The 23,894-nt window shown below is 43.5% G+C and overlaps 1 pseudogene; it reads left to right on the forward strand.

Annotated features, from left to right (window-relative positions):
- The first annotated feature begins 17,057 nt into the window (after positions 1-17,057).
- On the forward strand, positions 17,058-17,175 carry LOC124561048 (annotated as a pseudogene).
- Positions 17,176-23,894: the final 6,719 nt, after the last annotated feature.

The raw sequence follows: 23,894 nt of genomic DNA on the forward strand, positions 1-23,894 counted from the left end.
TGGCCTTGATTACCCGTACAACTCCTTATCAGATACCTCCTCACCTGTTCCTCTTTCCGAACTTTGTATACTTCCCACAAACAAACGGGGTTCCCGTGAAATGGATTTGCGGACACATAACTACTTGTTTGCTGACGGCGAGAAAAATGTCCTTGGTTTGTGGCACTTTCTTAATGAGCGGCACTGTGCAGTTGTCCGCAATCCCAAATACAGACAATTTTTCTCTACTTTTCTTTGTAATATCTTTGTTAACCCACCCCGAAGTTGGGGTGTTACTGCAATGAAGAGTTGATACACACCTTTCCCACACTTAGTACCCGTTTGTACCGGTTATTCTCTGGTCACAGGTTAATTCTTCTGTGAAAAACTATGCGTTGATAGTCCCACCAAGTGTGAAGTTTCCTGCTACAGTCGATGGTACACAAAACAATTCTAAATAAATAAAAAAATCGTGAAATGATATAAAACTCGTTGCGTTGATGTTCTTCGTACCTATTCCACATTATCTACGCTTTCCTTGTTCCTGGCGGAGGGAATTGGACATGGTGGCCAAGCTCTGGTTGCAACCCTGCCCACTTTGCCACCACCCCTCCCTTTGGGCACCAGGAAGGTTATTTCCACAAAAAAGTAAATAAGAGATCCCAGATTCGAATCCCGATCTCCCCCCCCCCCCCCCCCCAAAAAAAAAGAGTAGCTTAAACTTCAAAAGACGGAACTATGGCTTATGGTTCGATCCCTAGTTGGTCCGGCGATTTTCTCTGTCACTTGTCGCTTCTTTGACCTATAACAATGACAATAATTCCAATTCAAGTTCCACCGTATTTCAGAGTACATGTTGAAATGTAGATCCCCCTTTAACTGGCTGTACAAGTCTGTTCAGAGGCGGAAGGAAGTCAAGAACACACCACTACGCCTAGTAAAGCACTGCAATTCTGAAACTAACTTCGAGTTCAGCACAGCTTTACTTGATTTACAGCGTCACAAATGAAACATTAAAATACGTACAGACGGACGGCCCCATCAATGTTGAACAGCCAGCTGACGGTCAGTCGTAACCGATCAGCCTAGCGAGAAGGATGTGGAATTTGTCATGCCTTTTTTCTCATAACAAACGTACTTCAATTTTTAAAAAAAATGTTGTTCCGTCATTTTACTTGCTGTATGTGCTGCGGATTATAGGTTCACTTTACATAGATGTCGGAACATACGAAAAGCATAGTGACTCACCTATTTTTAAGTAATTAATTTTACATGAAGAACTTGTTAATAAAAACTTATGAGTATCTGAGAAAAGCGCTATATCAAACAATGGAGTACCGATGCTGTGCGTCAATGTTGGAGCAGAGGCACTTGGTACATTTGAAAACTTAAATGCGACCTTGTGTAGGAAGGAGTTTAACAAACAATGAAAGAATCTTTTAACTACCAACTGTCTCAGTCTAGGTGGTTTATAGAACGCACTTCTGGCACTCTGAAAAACAAACGGAGAATGGAGAGACCGCCGCGCGGGATTAGCCGAGCGGTCTGGGGGACTGCAGTCGTGGACTGTGCGGCTGGTCCCAGCGGAGGTTCGAGTCCTCCCACGGGCATGGTCGTGTGTGTTTGTCCTTAGGATAATTTAGGTTAAGTAGTATGTAAGTTTAGGGACTGATGACCTTAGTAGTTAAGTCCCATAAGATTTCACACACATTTGAACATTTGAGAATGGAGAATGTTTCATCGATCAATCGATCTTCGAGTATAATTAACACGTGCTGTATTTTACAAAATAATGTGGCAGAAAGAGATGGCTATGAATTTGAAAAAATACTGTACATCCCTTCAGAACTGTAAACTTCTCCTGATCCTACAAGTTGGCGAAAGTCATTGTGTGAACTGTTTCAGGATACAAGCCTACGGAGACTGGAGGCAGCTACATACGTTCTCTACGAGACAGCTTGCTCACAACTGGCAACGCGGAGCCAGCCGGCTGTCGTAACGGCCCAATGTGCGGGCTACAATGCACGTCATTGTCTTACCGGCTGCCGCAGACGGGCTGGCTAGTGCTTTTCGACCTTTATACTACCGACTCGTACCCAGTCAACTATCTCTGCATTTGCCAATATGTCTTTCCCTCCCACTGCTAACAAGTGCAAGAACTCTACGTAAGCAGCCAGCGATGAGAATGCAGCAGACAAAAAGTTGTCAACGCTCTTCTTAAACAGCTAACACTATCGAACACGTTTGTCTCCTTCATATAATTACGCAGTTCGTTCGTGTCTGTAGTGCAACAAAATGGGCAAACTCATGGTTTTATAATGATTAACATCACCAGACTTTTAATCCAAAGTCCCCCACAGCGTGTGTAGAATGCTGCTGGACGTCCAAAGCGTTTTAAGATTAACTCCGAACAAGCTTGCCGTTAGAATATGGAATAGTTTATCGATCCGACATACGTCTACGTAATTACATATGGTTTTCAGATACTTGATAACGTAGAGGTTTGAGATTCAAAAATGTCCGAAGGGACATTAGGTTTGAGTATATAAAATAGTTCGTCATGTTACAACACATTTGCAACTTTTGTATCGTGAAAGTGTCAACAGACAATTGGAAAACGTTTTCCGTCTTTTTCCACCAACTGCAATTATTGCAGCAAAGTTGTACTCACGATTTAAAAAGAAGTGGTTCACCTCTATTACTGTGCATGACCAAGGGAGACTTACAACAAACTTCAGACATACAATAGCCAAAGAGATGTGAAAGAAATCGGGTCTCAAGTTTCGAATGATATTATGATGTAAAAAGAATATTTTATTTGGAATGTGATTTGAGAAATAAAGTTAAAGTGGACTCACAACGAATTATCTGCGAAAAATTACGGCAGAATTGATGATTTTTGTATTTATGCCGAAGAAGATCATAAGTTGAAAGTCATACACCGAATCATGATTATAGAGGAATTCAGGAGCGCCTTGCATGTAGAATGTATTTTCTTTAGTGTCAGAATGGTAAATCTCCGTAAAGAATTACAGTTCCTGATGAGACTTTTTTAAAAAATAGAGTTGTTGAAAAAACTAATTTAAAACAAACAACAAGGACATTCATTTAATAAATGACAAGGAATTGGAAAAATAAATGGTACTGGATTTCAAATTTACCAATTATTCTTAACATTTCTTATTCGTTGATGATGAATAAGTATTTTCTTTCATGTAAGTGAGTAATGTTCCATTAACATTTATTATTCACGAATAACGAATAATAGTTTATGTCTATATTTGTTATTCGTCATTCACATAAATTTAGCCCAAGTCTTGTGCTAAGCGAAGCGCATAGTGCATGCACACACCGCAGATTTGCAGCCTCTGTGGAAGTGAGTGCAAGTGCGTGAAATCCGCGTGACGCTCACGCGGCTTTCATTAGGATCGGTAATCTTCGGCAACTTCCGCCAACATTCGCGAAGTGTATTCGCGCTGCCACTCGCACACTGCTGGTGCATGTGAACCACGCGCATAGGCCACGCACTTGCAGGGCCTTATAATGCGCGACCCGTAGGGATCAGCTGCTGAGGTTTAAAATTTTGAAACTGATGTAACATGGATTCGTGAATGCGCATTATAGAGACTGTCAGCATCAAATGTGGTCATAGCAAGGAATATAAAATAAAATTAAGACTGTTGTAGTAGAATACATTGCGTAGAAGAAAAATGAGATTCAAAACACTTAGTAAACATTTGTGATCGTATCTCACGTTGCATAAATGTAAGTACAGGTACTGTTGTTAATCAGTTAATCATTCGATCACAAAATCAACCTAACAACACTACGTCAGGCATCTACAGTGCCATAATTTTGGGGCCTGGTAAGGGAGGCAGTAATCTACGACAGAGAACAGTTAACAAGATATGTTTCGAATGGTATCGATATTTATCAGTTAGCACTTGGTCAACGGCAAACCTATGGCTTCCTTACTACAACTAATCTATTGGGGGCCCATAGCATACAAATTTATGTAGGTTACCTATCAATAATAAGATCGACACATATGCAGCCCGACCTGCCGCCTCATAATGTCAGTATTAGCTCCTGAGCAAAAACGTTTGACGACCACTGTTCTAAAGAATGGCACTAAAATGTTCATCACAACGGTCGCCTCGTCACCTTCCAATCTTCTCTATGGATGCGTCTGTCCCCTGACGTTTCTCGCAGGATTCAGCTGTTTTAGAAAGAAGAGAGCTTGGGTAATCTGAGACAACCGCTTGTTGTCAGTCAGCAAAAGTCTAGTTTCAGTAGTATCGAACACATTCAGTACTTCCCGTCAGCATTCTATTTAGCACCTGTTTCAGACTCTTAATGTAGACATGAATCTGGTTGAACTTCCTTTTATTTTACGCTCTGTTCCTGTGCGTACGTCCGTTGGACATCACAGACGTAGAGGTAGATGATTATACTTATCAGCCATGAAACACCGCAGTTTCCACGGTGGTTATACACAATGCTACCATTATTTTATTGCTTTATTTTTGTTGCTTATAAAACACTAATCCGAAGGGTTCTTAAGTAATGTTCGTCTGTCGAGGATCATTACTCAGTACTGCTAGTAAAGGTAACATGGGAGATCTAAATATTAATACTGCGTTTCGTCACGGGTCTTTTTCGTAATCGCAGGAGCGTTACAAAGTTTCTCATCAGGCTCCAGTCACCGAGAGGTCTATCGTTAAAATTTTAACCGGGATCGTGCGTTGTAAGATGAAAGAGGCAACATATTACTTACTCCTGCATAATCTCGCAAAATGGCCGATGGCCGCGACGAGGAAATCAGAGATACCAGGTCTCGTACAGAAGTTTTTCCTAACGTCCTTCTATACCTCGCGAATTGAACAGGGAAAATATATTGGTACCAGAATTACCCTCCGCCACACACTGCAAGGTGGCTTACGGAGAATAATTGTAGAACTAGAGGCACAAGCTTTGCCCTCTCAGAAGCACTTTCCCCCTTGGAAGGAAATTCTATTGGCTCATCCCTTTTCCCCAACTCGAACAAATGGCTTCCTTAGTCAAGCACATTGAGCAAAATGCATTCCGACAGGTTACCAGTCCATTTCTCTACTTAATTTCTTATCACATTCTACGTCACAACCTTATGACGTAAGTGTCGTTTGACCTAAGAAGTGGTCTTAATGATACCTTATTTCGCATTTTGTAACAAGCATTTCTATTTGAGATCTGAAATTTTTTGTTTCGAGGAGAATCCCTCTCATACGATTTGGGCTTGCAGATGACACTTTGACAGCCACAGTTTCATTAAAGCTAACATCTCACCTTTTCTTTAGGAGCTCAATTAATTCAACAACATCTCATACATTTTTCCAGTCACAGACGACCTTCGTAGGTAGGAATCTCCCCGTAATGGTTAGTCATTTCTGAACACTGAACGTGGTGCCATATCGGCTCTATCTGCAAGCAACATCATTGCCACTGAGACGTGGGACACACACTCAGTAGCGACAAAGCAATAATTACCAATCAAACGCCGGCCGGTGTGGCCGTGCGGTTCTAGGCGCTTCAGTCTGGACCCGCCGGACCGCTACGGTCGCAGGTTCGAATCCTGCCTCGGTCATGGATGTGTGTGATGTCCTTAGGTTAGTTAGGTTTAAGTAGTTCTAAGTTCTAGGGGACTGATGACCAGAGATGTTAAGTCCCATAGTGCTCAGAGCCATTTGAACCATTTGAACAAACTCTGGCTTGTAATTTCCAACAGATTTTATTTAACAATTGCATGACAACAGCAAACTGCTGTTATCCCAGAATAATACACATAATTGCCCTGGAATTTGAAACATTACTGAACAGACGAAATGTGTACGGGCGTCAAAGCCCACCACAAGGAATAAATAATTTTAAAACCGTCTTTACATAAATCTTAAAAACCATACAAACAATAAATGGTTTACTGAGAAAAACTTCCACAGAAACAGGGACCTTTTAAGGTATGACAGTAGAAACAACTCATAATTTCTCTTTCTGAATAAGATAATAAAAGCCCAGTACAATGAAAGGCATCTTACAGGTATTACGAAATTTCAGCGACAAGTAATGGCACATCAGAGGTGCGCGGAAACTACAACACAGGTCGAGCCTGAATGAAAGTTGAAAGGAACGGTGAAGAAGGAAAGACGGGCGCTTCGGCGTCACCAGGAACAAATAATAAAATACTAGCCTTAAATTCGCCGAAAAACTGGAGTCTACTGATAAACACAGCGACCGCGCTATCTGAAAACTACCTTGAGCAGTTAAACAGAGAACCGACTCGTGGCGATAACATATTAGACCTTCTGGTGACAAACAGATCCGAACTATTTGAAACAGTTAACGCAGAACAGGGAATCAGCGATCATAAAGCGGTTACGGCATCGATGATTTCAACCGTAAATGGAAATATTAAAAAAGGTAGGAAGATTTTTCTGTTTAGCAAAAGTGACAAAAAGCAGATTACAGAGTACCTGACGGCTCAACACAAAAGTTTTGTCTCAAGTACAGATAGTGTTGAGGATCAGTGGACAAAGTTCAGAACCATCGTACAATATGCGTTAGATGAGTATGTGCCAAGCAAGATCGTAAGACATGGAAAAGAGCCACCGTGGTACAACAACCGACTTATAAAACTGCTGTGGAAGCAAAGGGAACTTCATAGCAAACATAAACACAGCCAAAGCCTTGCAGACAAACAAAAATTACGCGAAGCGAAATGTAGTGTGAGGAGGGCTATGCGAGAGGCGTTCAATGAATTCGAAAGTAAAGTTCTATGTATTGACTTGGCAGAAAATCCTAAGAAATTCTGGTCTTATGTCAAAGCGGTAGGTGGATCAAAACAAAATGTCCAGACACTCTGTGACCAAAATGGTACTGAAACAGATGATGGCGGACTAAAGGCCGAAATACTGAATGTCTTTTTCCAAAACTGTTTCACAGAGGAAGACTGCACTGTAGTTTCTTCTCTAGATTGTCGCACAGATGACAAAATGGTAGATATCGAAATAGACGACAGAGGGATAGAGAAACAATTAAAATCGCTGAAAAGAGGAAAGGCCGCTGGACCTGATGGGATACCAGTTCTATTTTACACAGAGTACGCGAAGGAACTTGCCCCCTTCTTGCAGCGGTGTACCGTAGGTCTCTAGAAGAGCGTAGCGTTCCAAAGGATTGGAAAAGGGCACAGATCATCCCCGTTTTCAAGAAGGGACGTCGAACAGATGTGCAGAACTATAGACCTATATCTCTAACGTCGATCAGTTGTAGAATTTTGGAACACGTATTGTGTTCGAGTATAATGACTATCCTGGAGACTAGAAATCTACTTTGTAGGAATCAGCATGGGTTTCGAGAAAGACGGTCGTGTGAAACCCAGCTCGCGCTATTCGTCCACGAGACTCAGAGGGCCATAGACACGGGTTCACAGGTAGATGCCGTGTTTCTTGACTTCCGCAAGGCGTTCGATACAGTTCCCCATAGTCGTTTAATGAACAAAGTAAGAGCATATGGACTATCAGACCAATTGTGTGATTGGATTGAGGAGTTCCTAGATAACAGAACGCAGCATGTCATTCTCAATGGTGAGAAGTCTTCCGAAAAAGAGTGATTTCAGGTGTGCCGCAGGGCAGTGTCATCGGACCGTTGCTGTTCACAATATACATAAATGACCTGGTGGATGACATCGTAAGTTCACTGAGGCTTTTTGCAGATGATGCTGTGGTGTATCGAGAGGTTGTAACACTTGAAAATTGTACTGAAATGCAGGAGGATCTGCAGCGAATTGACGCATGGTGCAGGGAATTGCAATTGAATCTCAATGTAGACAAGTGTAATGTGCTGCGAATACATAGAAAGATAGATCCCTTATCATTTAGCTACAAAATAGCAGGTCAGCAACTGGAAGCAGTTAATTCCATAAATTATCTGGGAGTACGCCTTAGGAGTGATTTAAAATGGAATGATCATATACAGTTGATCGTCGGTAAAGCAGACGCCAGACTCAGATTCATTGGAAGAATCCTAAGGAAATGCAATCCGAAAACAAAGGAAGTAGGTTACAGTACGCTTGTTCGCCCACTGCTTGAATACTGCTCAGCGGTGTGGGATCCGTACCAGATAGGGTTGATAGAAGAGATAGAGAAGATCCAACGGAGAGCAGCGCGCTTCGTTACAGGATCATTTAGTAATCGTGAAAGCGTGACGGAGATGATAGATAAACTCCAATGGAAGACTCTGCAGGAGAGACGCTCAGTAACTCGGTACGGGCTTTTGTTAAAGTTTCGAGAACATACCTTCACCGAAGAGTCAAGCAGTATATTGCTCCCTCCTACGTATATCTCGCGAAGAGACCATGAGGATAAAATCAGAGATATTAGAGCCCACACAGAAGCATACAGACAATCCTTCTTTCCACTAACAATACGAGACTGGAATAGAAGGGAGAACAGATAGAGGTACTCAGGGTACCCTCCGCCACACACCGTCAGGTGGCTTGCGGAGTATGGATATAGATGTAGATGTAGATGTAGGTTACAATTCAAACAGTCCGTCGCCAAGGCGTCGTTCCCCAGTTAAACGACCACCTGCAGCGGACGACGCGCACCGCTGATTATACGACTGAAACAACAACATGAAACCACGCAGCAACTGGGCAGTATCCAGAGTAACACAATCCTTAAAACATTAGAAAAATTTAAAAACAGGAATACGACCACAAGGGATCCATAAGCCATCTAGAATTAACCATCTGAAATATCTGTATTACTTTGTCATACTAATATGTGCAGACAGGCTTATTACTGTCGGAGTAGGAAGTGATAATATATTCAAATGTATAAGAAGATGGTCATAGTGCTAAATCACGCACTCGTAAGTTAACTCATAACATAACCCCAGAGCCGATTAATTATTTTATATATATTCCATAAACACACACACAACAATTACATTACGACAGGACTCCAGCACACAACAAATTTTTCATCATTAAGCCCCTGATTGTTTATTTCTGAACACATTACGTAAACACCAGCAGTCAGCCAGAAAATCGAACGTGTGGTTATTTCGGAGTGCACAGACACTCACTTAGATGTACACTCTTTTCCCGTATCTCAAGCGCGTCCAAAACAGGCATCCTCATTCACACAGATAACCACTGTTCAATACGTTGTGCACCAGTGGTCAATACGAAACAGATAACATGGACGTCCAAACAGTGTGAGAGCCGTTAACTGCAAACAGCACGAAATTCAGTATGCATGCATACAGCATGACTTTAAGAACCTCCATAATTCCCACCGTTTGATTCTGTCGCGTATCCGGTTGCAGGCTGATACATTCCACATGTTCACATCGTTTAGCACCACAGACGAGACCATGGACCTCTCACTAGACGCAGTACACACTCCCGACCGCACGCACGTCTCGGTCCACAGCCCCACTGCCCACGTGACAGAAAGAGGCAGAGCACGCACAAAGAGCGACTGCCGACAACCATACTGCACACTGGAACGCCAACCAACCGACCAAAACCAGTCCTCTCCCCACAGAGTCGTGCACTTAAATAGCCGAAAAGCGACCAAAGAGGAAAACCGCAGCGACGCGATACAGAGTCGATCGCAGAGATCTTAAATAAATACAGATAAGAGACTGGTGCTAACGGTGCCACGTATCACCCACTTCTATAGCCGCTAGTCGCTACATAACTCTGGCATGTCTGCTTACAACTAAGCATATCACTACCGTTTGCTGACTTTTAGTGTCAACAGATTTCTCAACCAGTACATCCTACAACTCCACATCACTCACTTTATAAAACTTAAATGCAGTATCAATTACTTTAATTAGACATACAATACCTACCACTGTTCAGATCTTTCACAAAGTCCCAATGTGTGTGAGTTGCTCCGATGTGACAGATCCTACCCCTAACTCCCTATTTGCCACCACTGTCTTAGCCTTTGCAGCCACTGAGAACTATCTTCACAAACATTCTAGGAACGGGACCTGCCCCATATCCCTAGTCTGTATTATCTCATGAATGCCACTTGCGAGAGATATACCGTGTGAACACGAATATAACGTACAAGTTATGCCATTCATATAACAGTGGTGTAGGTTGTGAGTAAGAATCAATGGCGACTGGTGGTGCCTAGAGGAACAATGACTTTTCGTACGTATCCCTGGTGCTGCCATTGGAGTCGCCAGTGGCTATCATATGCGTCACATCTCCTGATTGCAAATCCTGAGAACAAGGCTGACGGCAAATGGTTTTCCATAAGCAGCATGTAACGATCCCAGTAACTATTAAGTCTTAAAAAAAAATGTCGTGTGACTAAGGCCTCCCGTCGAGTAGACCGTTCGCCGGGTGCAAGTCTTTCGATTTGACGCCACTTCGGCGACTTGCGCGTCGATGGGGATGAAATGATTATGATTAGGACAACACAACACCCAGTCGTTGAGCGGAGAAAATCTCCACCCAGCCGGGAGTCGAACCCGAGCCCTTAGGATTGACATTCTGTCGCGCTGACCCCTCAGCTACCAGGGGCGGACTATTAAGTCTTAATCTTTGATTATAAATGCACCTTTCATTTCCTTAGCACAGCATTATCAACTCCACTATCTACCATCTACAGACTGCGCTCATCGATTTACGTCCTTGTGTTTGCTATATTGCGCGTGTACGCATTTATTTCTTGTATTATAAATGGCACAATTTGTGATTTACGCTCGCTAATGTTTCGACTTTTGCCTCAAAGATCACTGTGACTCTCATTTTTGCCAATGGCTTGTCACCTATTTGAGTGAACCCGTAGAGTCCTCTTGCTCTCCTTCCGCACATGCTGCTTATGGCCCTGGAAATTTGAACACTGTGTGAGTTTCTTTCCTGTTCCTGCTTTGCATGAGGCTGTTCCTTCTTTAAAGTGACTTTACCACCTCCGCACCAGAATTATGTTGTTACTTTTTCTACTTACTGAGCGCAGTTGTGCAGAGTTTAAGACATCTAGTCAACGTGACGTTTACTATTCTGTAGGATTCGAAACGAATTCCAAAACTGGAATAGTAAAATAAATAGCGTCTTCATTCTACCAAAGTATAAAGTATTACTCTTAATAGAAATAAGGTTCTTTAACCTAAACTGCAATAGTTCGGGTACGTGATATATCTGGACGTTAGTTAGAGTCACTAGCTTCATTAGTAAACACAATGGATTCACTAAGACAGTGAAGGCAGTGTGCAGCACAGTTCCTGAATTAGGACGTGTCAGCTAACACTTAACAAAGGAAACAGTGTGGCTGTTGTGTACTTAAAGTGAAGCGTTGAACAGCCCGTTTTCAGATCGTCTTCGGCAGGGCTAGAGAATCCATGGCAAAGTTCCTTCCGCACACAGTCCGAAGTAATAGCAATCAGTCGACGTTGTGCAGGAAACGTAGTCATACCGAACGTGCCTCCTGCTTGCTGCACGCCAGTTTGATAGTCCATGGCCAAGTTATCGTGTGATGTTACTTACCGGGACGACCTCTCTCTAGCGCCGCTTATGTTGAGTACGGGAAACTCTCTTCTTACCTTCCTTTGGCGGCGCGGTATCGTTGACCAGCGCTGTAGTCACGGAGACTCGCGTCTTCCGCGTCTTCTGTCTCCATGGTGCTAAGATCGGAGCGAACGTAGCAACCCCGAGTTCTTCATTCTTGTCCATTTGGGATATAGGCTTGCCGAGGAAAACCGCTGGGGAAATACCCAGCCCCGAGAGCTTGGGGGAAGGGAGATTCATTTCTTCCTAGTTCGATGTTTGTAACATACTGCAAGGTGACTGGAATCTGGTCCGATACCAATGCTGCTGGTGGCGGTGTCACGATTGACACTAGAGCTGAAGCTGATGCCATCTCACGCTGGCTTGGACCTTGTTATGATACTAAGGTTGGGGCCATCTCCATCTCAGGCTGGCTTGGAGATTGTTGTTGAGGCACTGGGAGGTTGGTACCTGCGCTGGACCAGGCGCCTCTTTCATAGGCTGGGTGCAGAGCTGTGGGGCCAAAAGGGTGGCAGCCCTGTAGGCATTTCTGTAGGCAGCCTAAGTGTAGCGGCTGCGGAATCTGACTCTCGACTTCAGCGTGCATCGGCTGGTCCTCTTCAGCCAACTCGTGGTGGCAGCTCATCTAAAACATGCTGCCTCAGGGCAGTATAGATATCGTTGGTGGGGTGCTAGGCAACTGATTGTTATGGAGATGCACAATGCTTGTATTAATGTGCACAAGAAACATGGCTCTTCCATATTGTCTCAACTCCCCATCTCCCCCCTCCCCCAGTCCCACCTGTCTTCGCCCTTGTAGAGTTGAACTAGATAGGCTGACCATACTTAAAATGGTCCACAGAAAGTGCCAGATGAAGCTGGAGGGACAGGAGCAAATTGAACAAAGTGCAATGAGCCTACAATTAATTTCGCCGGAGACGTACCGTGGATGCCTGGCGTTGACCGGTACTACGAGAGAAACAGCAGAGGAGCCTGAGATTCTGGCATGGTTTGAACTAGTTTAGACATTTGTGTCTTGAAGGTATGAATCATCTTTTTGTCTTCTACATTTAAAACAGGATGGAAAGGAGTAGACATAATGTCTACATCTACATTTACATCGATACTCCGCAATCCATCTTACCCCATGCAAGTATTAGTCATTTCCTTTCCTGTTCCACTCACAAATAGAACGAGGGAAAACGGCTGTCTATATGTCTCTGTATGAGCCCTAATTTCTTGTATCTTATCTCGTAGTCCTTACGTGCAATGTTTGTTGGAGGCAATAGAATCGTTCTGCAGTCAGGTTGATGGATGCTGTGCGTACAAGAAAATCGTCAAATTTATTGAATAACAAATGGAAAGTTAGAGAGAGCATCGATGATAATCAGCCATTGTGCTCAAAGGAAGGGTCCAGCAAAATCTACGTGAACCCCCTGCCAAGAGGCTGCAGGAGTCCAGGAAAAGAATTTTTGCTTGGGTGCAGCCTTTATTTCTACACAAGTTTTACAGTTTTTCAGAAATTTCTCGACGTCACTTTCCATCCCTGGCCAGAAACAGTGTGTCTGAGCGAGCTGTTTCGTTCGAACGATTCCCTAGTGCGTGTAATGATGGTGCTTGAGGATTGTGGGGCACAGAAAGGATGGGATGACTACTATAGTCCGTTGGTGCAAGTTACATACAAGATCACTCCATCGTACTCTGTGAAGGCAAGATGTTCAGAAAAAAAAAAACTTGAACTGATAGGGGAATGGCATCCTGTTTCTTCTTCGGCTAGCCGTGGGGCAAATAATGAGCTATCTACGTTAATTCCGGATCTTTGGCGGGTTTCATGAAAATGCATAGTGGCTAAAATGGTTCTGAGCACCGTGGGACTTTAACATCTGAGGTCATCAGTCCCCTAGAACTTAGAACTACTTAAACCTAACTAACCTAAGGACATCACACACACCCATGCCCGAGGCAGGATTCGAACCTGCGACCGTAGCGGACGCGCGTCTCCAAAATGCATAGCACATCAAAGGGAAATCGGGTTACTAGTTCCTCGGTAGTGTCGTCGACGAATTGCCACGTGTCTTCTGAGGTTTCAAATGCTAGATCTGGATCTACTGATAGTTGACAGACGACCTCCGAGTTCTCTTGTTGTCAGGATGCTGTGCATGCGATGTTATATTGATATCAGGCAAGGTACAGTGGCCACAATTGAATTTTTAATCCTGCTCAGTCAGGGATGGGCACATTTGCTCTGTGTAAGGAGCACAATAGTTTATGGTCCGTAAAAATTGCGAAGGGACGGCCGTAAAGTTATTTCTGGAACCATCTCCCCGAAACAGGACATAAAGAGCCTCTTTTTCTGTTTGTGAGTATTCAGCTTACATCGTGTTCAATTTTTTGGAGGCGTAAGTAACAGTTCGTTCTATACCATTGATGTGCTGAGAGATCATGGCTCCAAGACCATACGATGAAACGACTGTAGTTAAAAAAACAGGTATGGAGTTTAAAACACTAGTGTATATGTCACTCTTCCCTGACAACCGAAACTTTAGTCCTGTCTCCGGAAAAGCCACATATAACACGTATATCACTCTAACGTGAAATCCTCGGAGAGGATTTCGAAAATTGACTGCGCGTGTGTATAGTGGACAATTTGGTGAAATTAACAGAAAAACCAAACGGACTTTAACGTTGAGAGTTAATGAAAGTGGTAAAATCATAAGTGAATAAAAAAATAAACGGTCGCCAGCCCAATCAGGCACATTAATTTGGAAATATATGTTTAAGAAAATTGAATATTGGTTATTGAAGTTACTTTCGTTGAGATTTCCCTTTGAATAGCAAACAGGATACAAAATGACATAGTGCACTCTGAACTGTGTGTAGCAGCAGTTACCAATAAATCACACACCAGTAAATTATAGGAAGTAATTTTGCACCAGGCTCATACTAATGACAGCTACACTCAAGAGCATTACTTAATCAATTACTGAAATGTTACTGCATGAAGTGCAGAACTAAATTTGGACATGAAGGGCTTTTATCTTGACCGACATGAAAAAAAACACAAATAAAGATGAATGATATCATAAATACACTGTTTAAGCTCCTCTACATGTATAACTTTTCCTTAGCAACAGTAATAGTTAAATTTTTTCCTAATAGGTGGAGAATATGATGGGGACCCATAAACTAGTATAGTTGCACTAGTCAACGCTCTTTGATGATTGCAGTAGAAAAGACTAATTCAAAAAGATAATCATTCACTTCACTTGAAGTAGTTTGTAATTTACTTTGCAAGACAATTAAATACAACACAAAAAGGAACCATTCATGAAAGAAATCAAAACCACACTATTTTTGAAATTGAGTATAACTTATTTGCTTTTTTATCACCTGTGAAGCAGGTATTTTAGACAATTGTGAGGGTACTGGTGTGTAGTATCTGTAAGCGGTTGTTCTTTGGAGGGCGACAACGCCCAGTGGCGCAGAGAGTCGCAAGCAGAGGCAGTTGTTGAGAGACTGTGGAAGGTGTAGGGTGCGCGAGCCAAAGGCGGTTGAGTAGCGAAGGATTTATCTCAATGTTTAATAGTACAGGTGTTCGAAGTGGCCTCCGTGGGATGCAATGCACGCTTTCACTCGTCGCTTCAGTGATTGCCGCACTCCTTCGCATTTGCGGGCCTCTCTCTGAATAGCATCACAGTCGTCGTGAAGATGCTGTTGAAGGGTCTGCAGATCATGAACTAGTTCAGCATGCACAACGCTTTTCAGGTGCCCCCAGAGCTAAAAAATCCAGGAGGTTTAAGTCCCGTGATCTAGAAGGTCATGCTTCAGGGCCTCCGCGTCTAATGCAACTTCCATAGAAGACGTTGTTGAGGTGTCGACGAATTGTAATGCGGAAGTGGGCTGGTGCTCCGTCATGCAGAAACCACATAACCTGTCATATTGCCAAATGAATGTTCTCAAGCGGCCCAGGCAGAGCATTCTGCAGGTAGTCGAAGTACGTTCTTTCGTTGAGGCGTCGTGGAATAATAACTGTTCCAAACATGTGGTCGCAAAAAATCCCTACCCCACACATTCATGCTGAACCATGCTGTTGAGACGCCTCAACCATTCTCCGAGAGTTGTGTGTAACCCACAGATGACGATAATGCAGACTGATGATGTCAGTTCTGGTATAGGTTGCTTCGTCGGTAAGGGGGATTGATAACAGAAAACCGGCCGAAGTGGCCGAGCGGTTCTAGGCGCTTCAGTCTGAAACCGCGCGACCGTTACGGTCGCAGGTTCGAATCCTGCCTCGGGCGTGGATGTGTGTGATGTCCTTAGGTTAGTTAGGTTTAAGTAGTTCTAAGTTCTAGGGGACAGATGACCTCAGATGTTAAGTCCCATAGTGCTCAGAGCCATTTAATAACAGAAATCCCATAATTGTATGGTCTATTACAAAAACCATAGGCAAAATCCGCTGCTGATAATATTTGCACTGGCTGCAGATAATAGGGATAGCATTGTCTGTCATACACGATAGTAGTTTGGCTTACACCATGTTGGTAGACTACTTGTCTTGGAGTCCGTCTCAATATCCTGTAGAACCCGGTCCTCCAGATCTGGTGTACGCACAGTCCGCCGCTTACCTGCACGTTCGCCTGTCTAAAAGAACCCATGATCACACAAACGTCCAAAAAAGGCTTGAAATGTTATGTGATGTAGTTGGTGTCTATGTTTTGATATAGTCGAGCTGCCTTTCGACCGTATCCATCTGCTTGTTCCCGACATGAGTAGCGGACCGTTCTTCTGCTTACAGTACGCTGCGTCGATCACACACACTGCAACACACAAGGGACATACGGCACGTGGTCAGAGAAAGTGTCTACCATATCAAAGACGCATTTTTCGGACACACTTTCATAAGATCTTTCTTCCTTCCATTTCTAGTCAGGGATGCGCCCCTGCGATTTAACAGTTTTATTAATGTTCACCCTGTATGTCTCAGTACCGCACCATGTAATGGAGAAGGCTCATTCTCTAGGCTCACCGGTGACATGGTAGACTTGAAGAATTGTCGCAGTTACTCGGCGTAACTGCGGCAAAGCTCGAATATTTCCGGTAAGCTTCGAAAGGCAGAGGGCTTGTCTCAGTGCTTGAAGCCGTAGGAGCTTTCATTTGTTTTGAGATAATCTGCAGAAACTGCCGTTGCCTGTTCATAGAGACTTGCATCACTTGTTCAGTCTTTTCTATTGAAACAGACATGCTTACATCAATGTTACATGCGGAACCAGAACAGAACACAAAAACTGATAAGTAATACAAATGATAGTAATCAACAGTAAACACATGACACATAGGCTGTTCTGATAGTCCATGGTCTTGACAAAGTCACTAGTCTCATGACATTCTCCTTGCCGACACTGTAGGGCACCCGGCGATCCCAAGAAATCAAGAGTAAAATAACTTCTTTATTTTAAAAGAGTACAACTGATTACTCTTGAGAGAAATAAGATTTTTTAACTTGAGCTGCAACAGTTCAGATATTATTAGTAGTGCCTACGGCCTTGCCGCAGTGGTAACACCGGTTCCCGTCAGATCACCGAATTTAAGCGCTGTGGGGCTGGGCTAGCACTTGGATGGGTGACCATCAGGTGTGCCGAGCGATGTTGGCAAGCAGGGTGCACCCAGTCCTTTTGAGGCAAACTGAGGAGCTACTTGACTGAGAAGTAGTGGCCCCGGTCTCGTTAACTGACAAACGCCCGTGAGAGCGGTGCGCTGACCACATGCCCCTCTGCATCCGCATGCAGAGACGCCTGTGGGCTGAGGATGACACGGCGGTGTCAGTGTTGTTGGGCCTTCACGGCCTGTTCTGGCGGAGTTTAGTTTTTAGCTAAAGTACTAAACACAAAGGATTCATTCTGTAATGTACACACACTGTGGCTGGTTGGTTGATTTCGGGGAGGGGACCAAACAGCAAGGTCATCGGCCCCATCGGAACAGGGAAGGTGGAGAAGGAAGTCGGCCCTTCTCTTTCAAAGGAAACATCCCAACATTTGCCTGAAGCAATTTAGGGAAATCACGGAAAACCTAAATCAGGAAGGCCTTGCGCGGATCTGACCGTCATCTTCTAGCATGCGAGTCCAGTGTGCTAACCATTGTGACACACGCTATGCTGCGCGGCGATCGTTATGGTTGAAAATGGGCACAATTAGTACATCCGCAATCACAGTGTAGACACTTTTATTGCTTGAAGATAACCGGTTTCGATAGCCTTATGCTGCCATCATCTGACCTTATGGAACTAGGCACGAAATTGCCATGTTACACTGCTGACCATTAAAATTGCTACACCACGAAGATGACGTGCTACCGATGCGAAATTTAACCGACAGGAAGAACATGCTGTGATATGCAAATGATTAGCATTCACACAAGGTTGGCGCCGGTGGAGACACCTACAACGTACTGACATGAGGAAAGTTTCCAACCGATTTCTCATACACAAACAGCAGTTGACCGGCGTTGCCTGGTGAAACGTTGTTGTGATGCCTCGTGTAAGGAGGAGAAATACGTACCATACGATTCCGACTTTGATAAAGGTCGGATTGTAGCCTATCGCGATTGCGGTTTATCGAATCCATTGCTGCTCGCTTTGGTCGAGATCCAATGACTGTTAGCAGAATATGGAATCGGTGGGTTCAGGAGGGTAATACGGAATGCCGTGCTGGATCCCAACGGCCTCGTATCACTAGCAGTCCAGATGACAGGCATCTTATCCGCATGGCTGTAACAGATCATGCAGCCACGTCTCGATCCCTGAGTCAACAGATGGGGACGTTTGCAAGACAACAACCATCTGCACGAACAGTTCGACGACGTTTGCAGCAGCATGGATTATCAGCTCGGAGACCATGGCTGCGGTTACCCTTGACGCTGCATCACAGACAGGAACGCCTGCGATGGTGTACTCAACGACGAACCTGGGTGCACGAATGGCAAAACGTCATTTTTTCGGATGAATCCAGGTTCTGTTTACAGCATAATGATGGTCACATGCGTATTTGGTGACATCGCGGTGAACGCACATTGGAAGCGTATATTCGTCATCACCATACTGGCGTATGACCCGGCGTGATGTTATGGGGTGGCATTGGTTAGACGTCTCGGTCACGTCTTGTTCGCATTGACGGCACTTTGAACAGTGGACATTACATTTCAGATGGGTTACGACCCGTGGCTTTACCCTTCATTCGATCCCTGCGAAACCCTACATTTCAGCAGGATAATGCACGACCGCATGTTGCAGGTCCTGTACTGGCCTTTCTGGATACAGAAAATGTGCGACTGTTGCCCTGGCCAGCACATTTTCCAGATCTCTCACCAATTGAAAACGTCTGGTCAATGGTGGCCGAGCAACTGGCTCGTCACAATACGCCAGTCACTACTCTTGATGAATTGTAGTATCTTGTTGAAGCTGCATGGGCAGCTGTACCTGTACACGCCATCCAAGCTCTGTTTGAGTCAATGCCCAGGCGTATCAAGGTCGTTATTACGGCCAGTGGTGGTTGTTCTGGGTACTGATTTATCAAGATCTACGCAGCCCAATTGCGTGAAAATGCAATCACATATCAGTTCATATCAGTGTCCAATGAATACCCGTTTATCATCTGCACGTCTTCTGGTGCTGGCGAGGCAGTCGCACAGCAGACGAGGCCAGCGAGTGTTGTGCAATGTCTGCAGCCGCGTGCCAATTTCACGGATGTGCGGGGTTTCCGACTCTGCTGTCTTCCTGTAGAAGAGACGCGCAGTCAGAAGGTACGCTTCTCGAAGGGTCGGTACCTCGCTGGTTCTGAGCAAGCGAAAAACGCGGTTGTGAAGTGCGTAGGTCGATGTGCGTGTTCGCCGCTTTTCCCCGGGTAACTGTCGCATTTCAAAGATGTGTCGTAGAAATGCCATGTAGATGGCGACGCCCAGCTGAAAATGAAGTTTTGTTTGTGGATTCAAGAACGGGTAGAGCATCCTCATCTTCGCAGAGGCCATATGGAAGAGGTTCTCCATGTGCTGTCTCCGTGCTAATATTCTGTCTATGGTGACGTCCAGGTACTTTACTGTGCTGCCCCATGGCGCTGCTGTTCCCCGGCGGGCAATCGGTGGCAGTGTTGCTGGCTTTAGTCGTCTGGTAATCACTATAGCTTGTGTCTTCTCAGCGTTGAATTTTAGACACCATTTGGTGGCTCACTGCGCCAGTTACGTACCTCTTGCTTGCTGCACGTCGATTTTATAGCCCGTAGGGACGCAGCCAAGTTATCGTATGACGTTCCCTATCGACAGACCCTCTCTTGAGCGGCGCTTACGTTGTGAATGGGAAATTTTCTCCTTACCTACCTTTAAATGTGCGGTGTCGCTGGTCGGCATGTTGTTCTCCTCAACACACCGAAAAACAAGGAACAGACAGACATATTGATACACCAGTACAAGAAGGACGAAAAGATACAAGACCTGTAAAGAGTTCTCTAGGCCAAAACACATCATTAACAGTACATTCCGAATATGCCTCTAGCAAACGCAGATCATACATTAGGCCTGTACGGCTTATATATGGTGGCAGAACATACGGCACAGCCATACGAGGAAATAACCATAAATAAAACCCTCAGCTGCCAAATAATCCCGAGGTAGGCAAACAGTATTCCAATAACATAGACAGCGGAAGCCTAATGCAAAATACAAATAATCTACCTAGCAATACAGATACAAATACTTCAGACACGCGCAGTTCCCAGTGTACGCCACACTAAAGGAAGACAAATGTCGGAATGCGTCACAGGACACAGACAAAAACCCTAAACAACACAAGAACGACGTAATTGACATTGATGATCTTGAGACTCACTTATGCATAAGTAGGTTAGAAAATAGGCAAATTTTTCAGACTGCTCTGCGTCTGGTGATACACCTCCGTCACCTGGAACTGGAAACGATATGTTTCGCGACAACGGAGCAGACATACAAAATGACACTTAGGACAGACAATCTGGCACTCGATCACCGTGACAAAACAAGGATTCTTTAGTTTCTGCGGTCATTATTTTCTAACATCTAATTGTTTAATATGTAAACTTCATGAGATGTAAACTGTAAATGAATTTTATAATATTGTACATAAACATAGAGATACAGTGTCATAAGACTTAACTACGCAAACACGAGCGCACAACATATATAAGAACTACCTTTCGGGGAGGCTACTCTCTCGATATGGTGCGGGCAACTGGAAAAAGTGATTGTAGTAACTAATAGTACTGTTAAACCTAATATACAAACAACGTAGAGTTAATCTCGCGTCGTACATACATTGAGTAGTAACCTTAGTAGAATAGAATATGCTAATTTATGGGAGAAACGCTCGAAGTGTTTACCGAAGCCCTCTCAGTTGAAATACCCAGGTAAAAGGACTTCTCTTACTATCTAAATCTTATTTCTTCTTAAGAATATAGTAAAAATTGTTCCTTTCTCAAAATGTATTTTATGTAACACACGTTTTTAATTAACAATGTAATTAAGTAAAAGACAAGAAAAATAACAGCACTGAGAGAAGCTTTAGGAAAAGACAAAGAGTCTGTCTCTGTAACTTGTTACTAATTTTTAGTAACAGATGACCCACGTTACTAACTAAGATAGTGGGTCACTCTGTAACGTTAAAAAATAAATAAATGAATCTCCTTGTATACGCCGTAGCCAAGGAGTGTCGCGTCGTCCGCGACTTCTGTCTCCACGGTTCTATGCTCGGAGAGAACATAACATATTATTCTTTCTTATTTCATGCATCGTTCTACAATGTCGATTGTTACCTGTGGATCACATTTCTATGTTCACAATTTTGACTTTTGTATTGATGGCTCACTACTCTGCTTTTATCCTTATATCAGTTTCATTTGGGAACTATCATTATTTACCTGTGTCTGTTTAGTGGTATCAAGCAAAACCTAGAAGTAATGAAGAGTTTTACTGAAACTTTAAGTAGAGAACACAACAGCGTATGGATTTGGGACGCCTATGATATGAAACATAGCTTACGCCAGCTCGTCCCCAACATCTTAGTGGTCGCAGCGAACCGTGCGTTCTCCAAGTCGCTATTTTAAACTCTACTAGTAAGAGTATTGCTGCCTCTGCACTTTCTGTTGAATACGGTGCTCATGCTTCACTTGACCTCTGTTCAAAAGCCTAGTTATGAAAGATCCAGATCAAGCTAATTGAGGTAGACTATCTTGCGAATTCTCAATGGGATCGCAGAAACAGTATCAAGGAGAGACTTCCTGATGAGCACATAATGGCGTCACGATATTTAAGCGCCATAGAATATCGGCAGTTTGCTCTAGGAGTTGCAAAAAGGATTATGTAAGTGGTAAAGAAAAAACTATGTAATTGGAAATAAACAAATCTCATTGATAATTTGCAATCGGCAACGTCTTGGGATTGCAGGGTGCTTCGCAAAAAAGTGAGGTAGAACACTTTACTATCAGTATAATCTCTGTATGTGAAGTAATGAAATTTCGGGAAAACATTTGTCCAGGTATTAAGTCACTAATATTCCAAGATCACAGGTCTATGTAATTAATGTAACAACCCATTGCAAATGTGAAATGCTGGTATATCAGTAACCGGTGTAACTGCAGCAATGTTAAATGCAAACACGCAAACTGGCATGCATTGTGATGTACAGGTGCCGGATGTCAGTTTGTGGGATGGAGTACCATGCCTGTTGCACTTGGCCGGTCAATGCTGGGGCGGTTAATGCTGGTTGTGGATGACGCCGGAGTCGTCGTGAGGTGATGCCCCATATGCGCTAGACTGGAGACAGTTCTGGTGGTCGAGTAGGCCAAGGCATCATGTCGACACTCTGTAGAGCGTTATCCTCTTGGAAAATACTCCCTGAAACGCTTTTCATGAATGGCAGCATAACAGGTCGAATCATTAGATTGACGTACAAATTTGCTCGAGGATCTATGACAGATCATAGTTAGAAGAATGGCTAACTCAAACACAAATTCAGTATAAAATCTGATAGGGATTCCATAGGGCCCTGGAGTATTGTTCTGTTTTAATGATTTCAGCTGCTCTTCGACACCACTGACGCTCACACTAACTTCACTCATGTTTTATGCGGTGCGAGGATTGAATTGGGACGTTTTCCTGGGTTTTCCTTTGTAAAGGAGCATTTGAAAACGGCGTTGAGCATTTCATCTTTTGCTTTGCTATCCTCAATTTCAGTTCCTGTCTCATTCGCTAGGGACTGGACACTTATCTTTGGTGCCACTAACAGCCTTTACATTCTGCCAGAATCTCTTTAGATTCTGTGAAAGATCATTTGATAATATTCTGCTACGGTAGTCATTGAGGACATCTCATATTGCTCCCTTGACATCCAAACGCATTTTATTCGGCATCACTCTGTCTTCATCCCTACGCTTTGTTTTACACCTATTACGTAGTAATCTCTATTTCTTTAGAAGTTTCTTTGTAGTGATTGTATACCATGAACGTTGCCTCCCACTATGAACTGTTCTACTGGGTACACATCTATCCAGTGCATGATCAACTATTCTTTTAAATTTGAGCCGCAGCTCCTCTACATGCTTTCGACCTGTGCTGAAAGTTTCAAGTTCGTCATGTAGATATGACACTACTGATTTTTTGTCTAGTTTACTGCTTGTTTCAGTTGTCCTTTGTACATTGGTAATCAATATTGCAACAACCGTCTCATGATCACGGATAGGAGTTTCGATGTGGACATGCTCAAAGAGGTCAGGTCTATCTGTTGCCATTAGATCCAATATATCTCCATCATAAGCGGGATTCCTAACTATCTGTTGTAGGTAGTTTTCAGAGAAAGCATTTAGTAATGTTTCACAGGATGTCTTATTACGTCCACCGCCAACAAAACTGTAATTTCCACAATTAATTGTTGGGTGATTAAAGTCTCCACCAATGATTACAGTATGATTGGGGAACTTACGTACAAGTGAACTGAGTTTTTCTCAAAAGTAGAAGCTGTAGACCAGAATTTAAAGAAGATGTTATAGAGTCTTCATTGATACTAAACAGGAAGCACTTACCTGGGGTTCTGCTAAATACCCAGAACATCAGGAATGCGTTACCTGTTTAATGCTATTTGCCGTGTTCTGTCAAACACCGACAGGTTATTCGGTTAATGTTAGATCCCCTACTGTTTGACCGCACTATCACCGGTACATTACTAGAATGAGTCTTAATAATAAAGGTGTAATTTATTCACGACGTAGGTCACCTACATAAAATTCGTTTGGCCAGTTTTTGAGTATTTTTTGGCAGCGTGGAATCCTTTGCCCAATTAGATAAGGGATAAGATAGA

Source organism: Schistocerca americana, chromosome 1 (genome assembly GCF_021461395.2).
Source record: "Schistocerca americana isolate TAMUIC-IGC-003095 chromosome 1, iqSchAmer2.1, whole genome shotgun sequence".
In the NCBI taxonomy this organism is placed as follows: domain Eukaryota; kingdom Metazoa; phylum Arthropoda; class Insecta; order Orthoptera; family Acrididae; genus Schistocerca; species Schistocerca americana.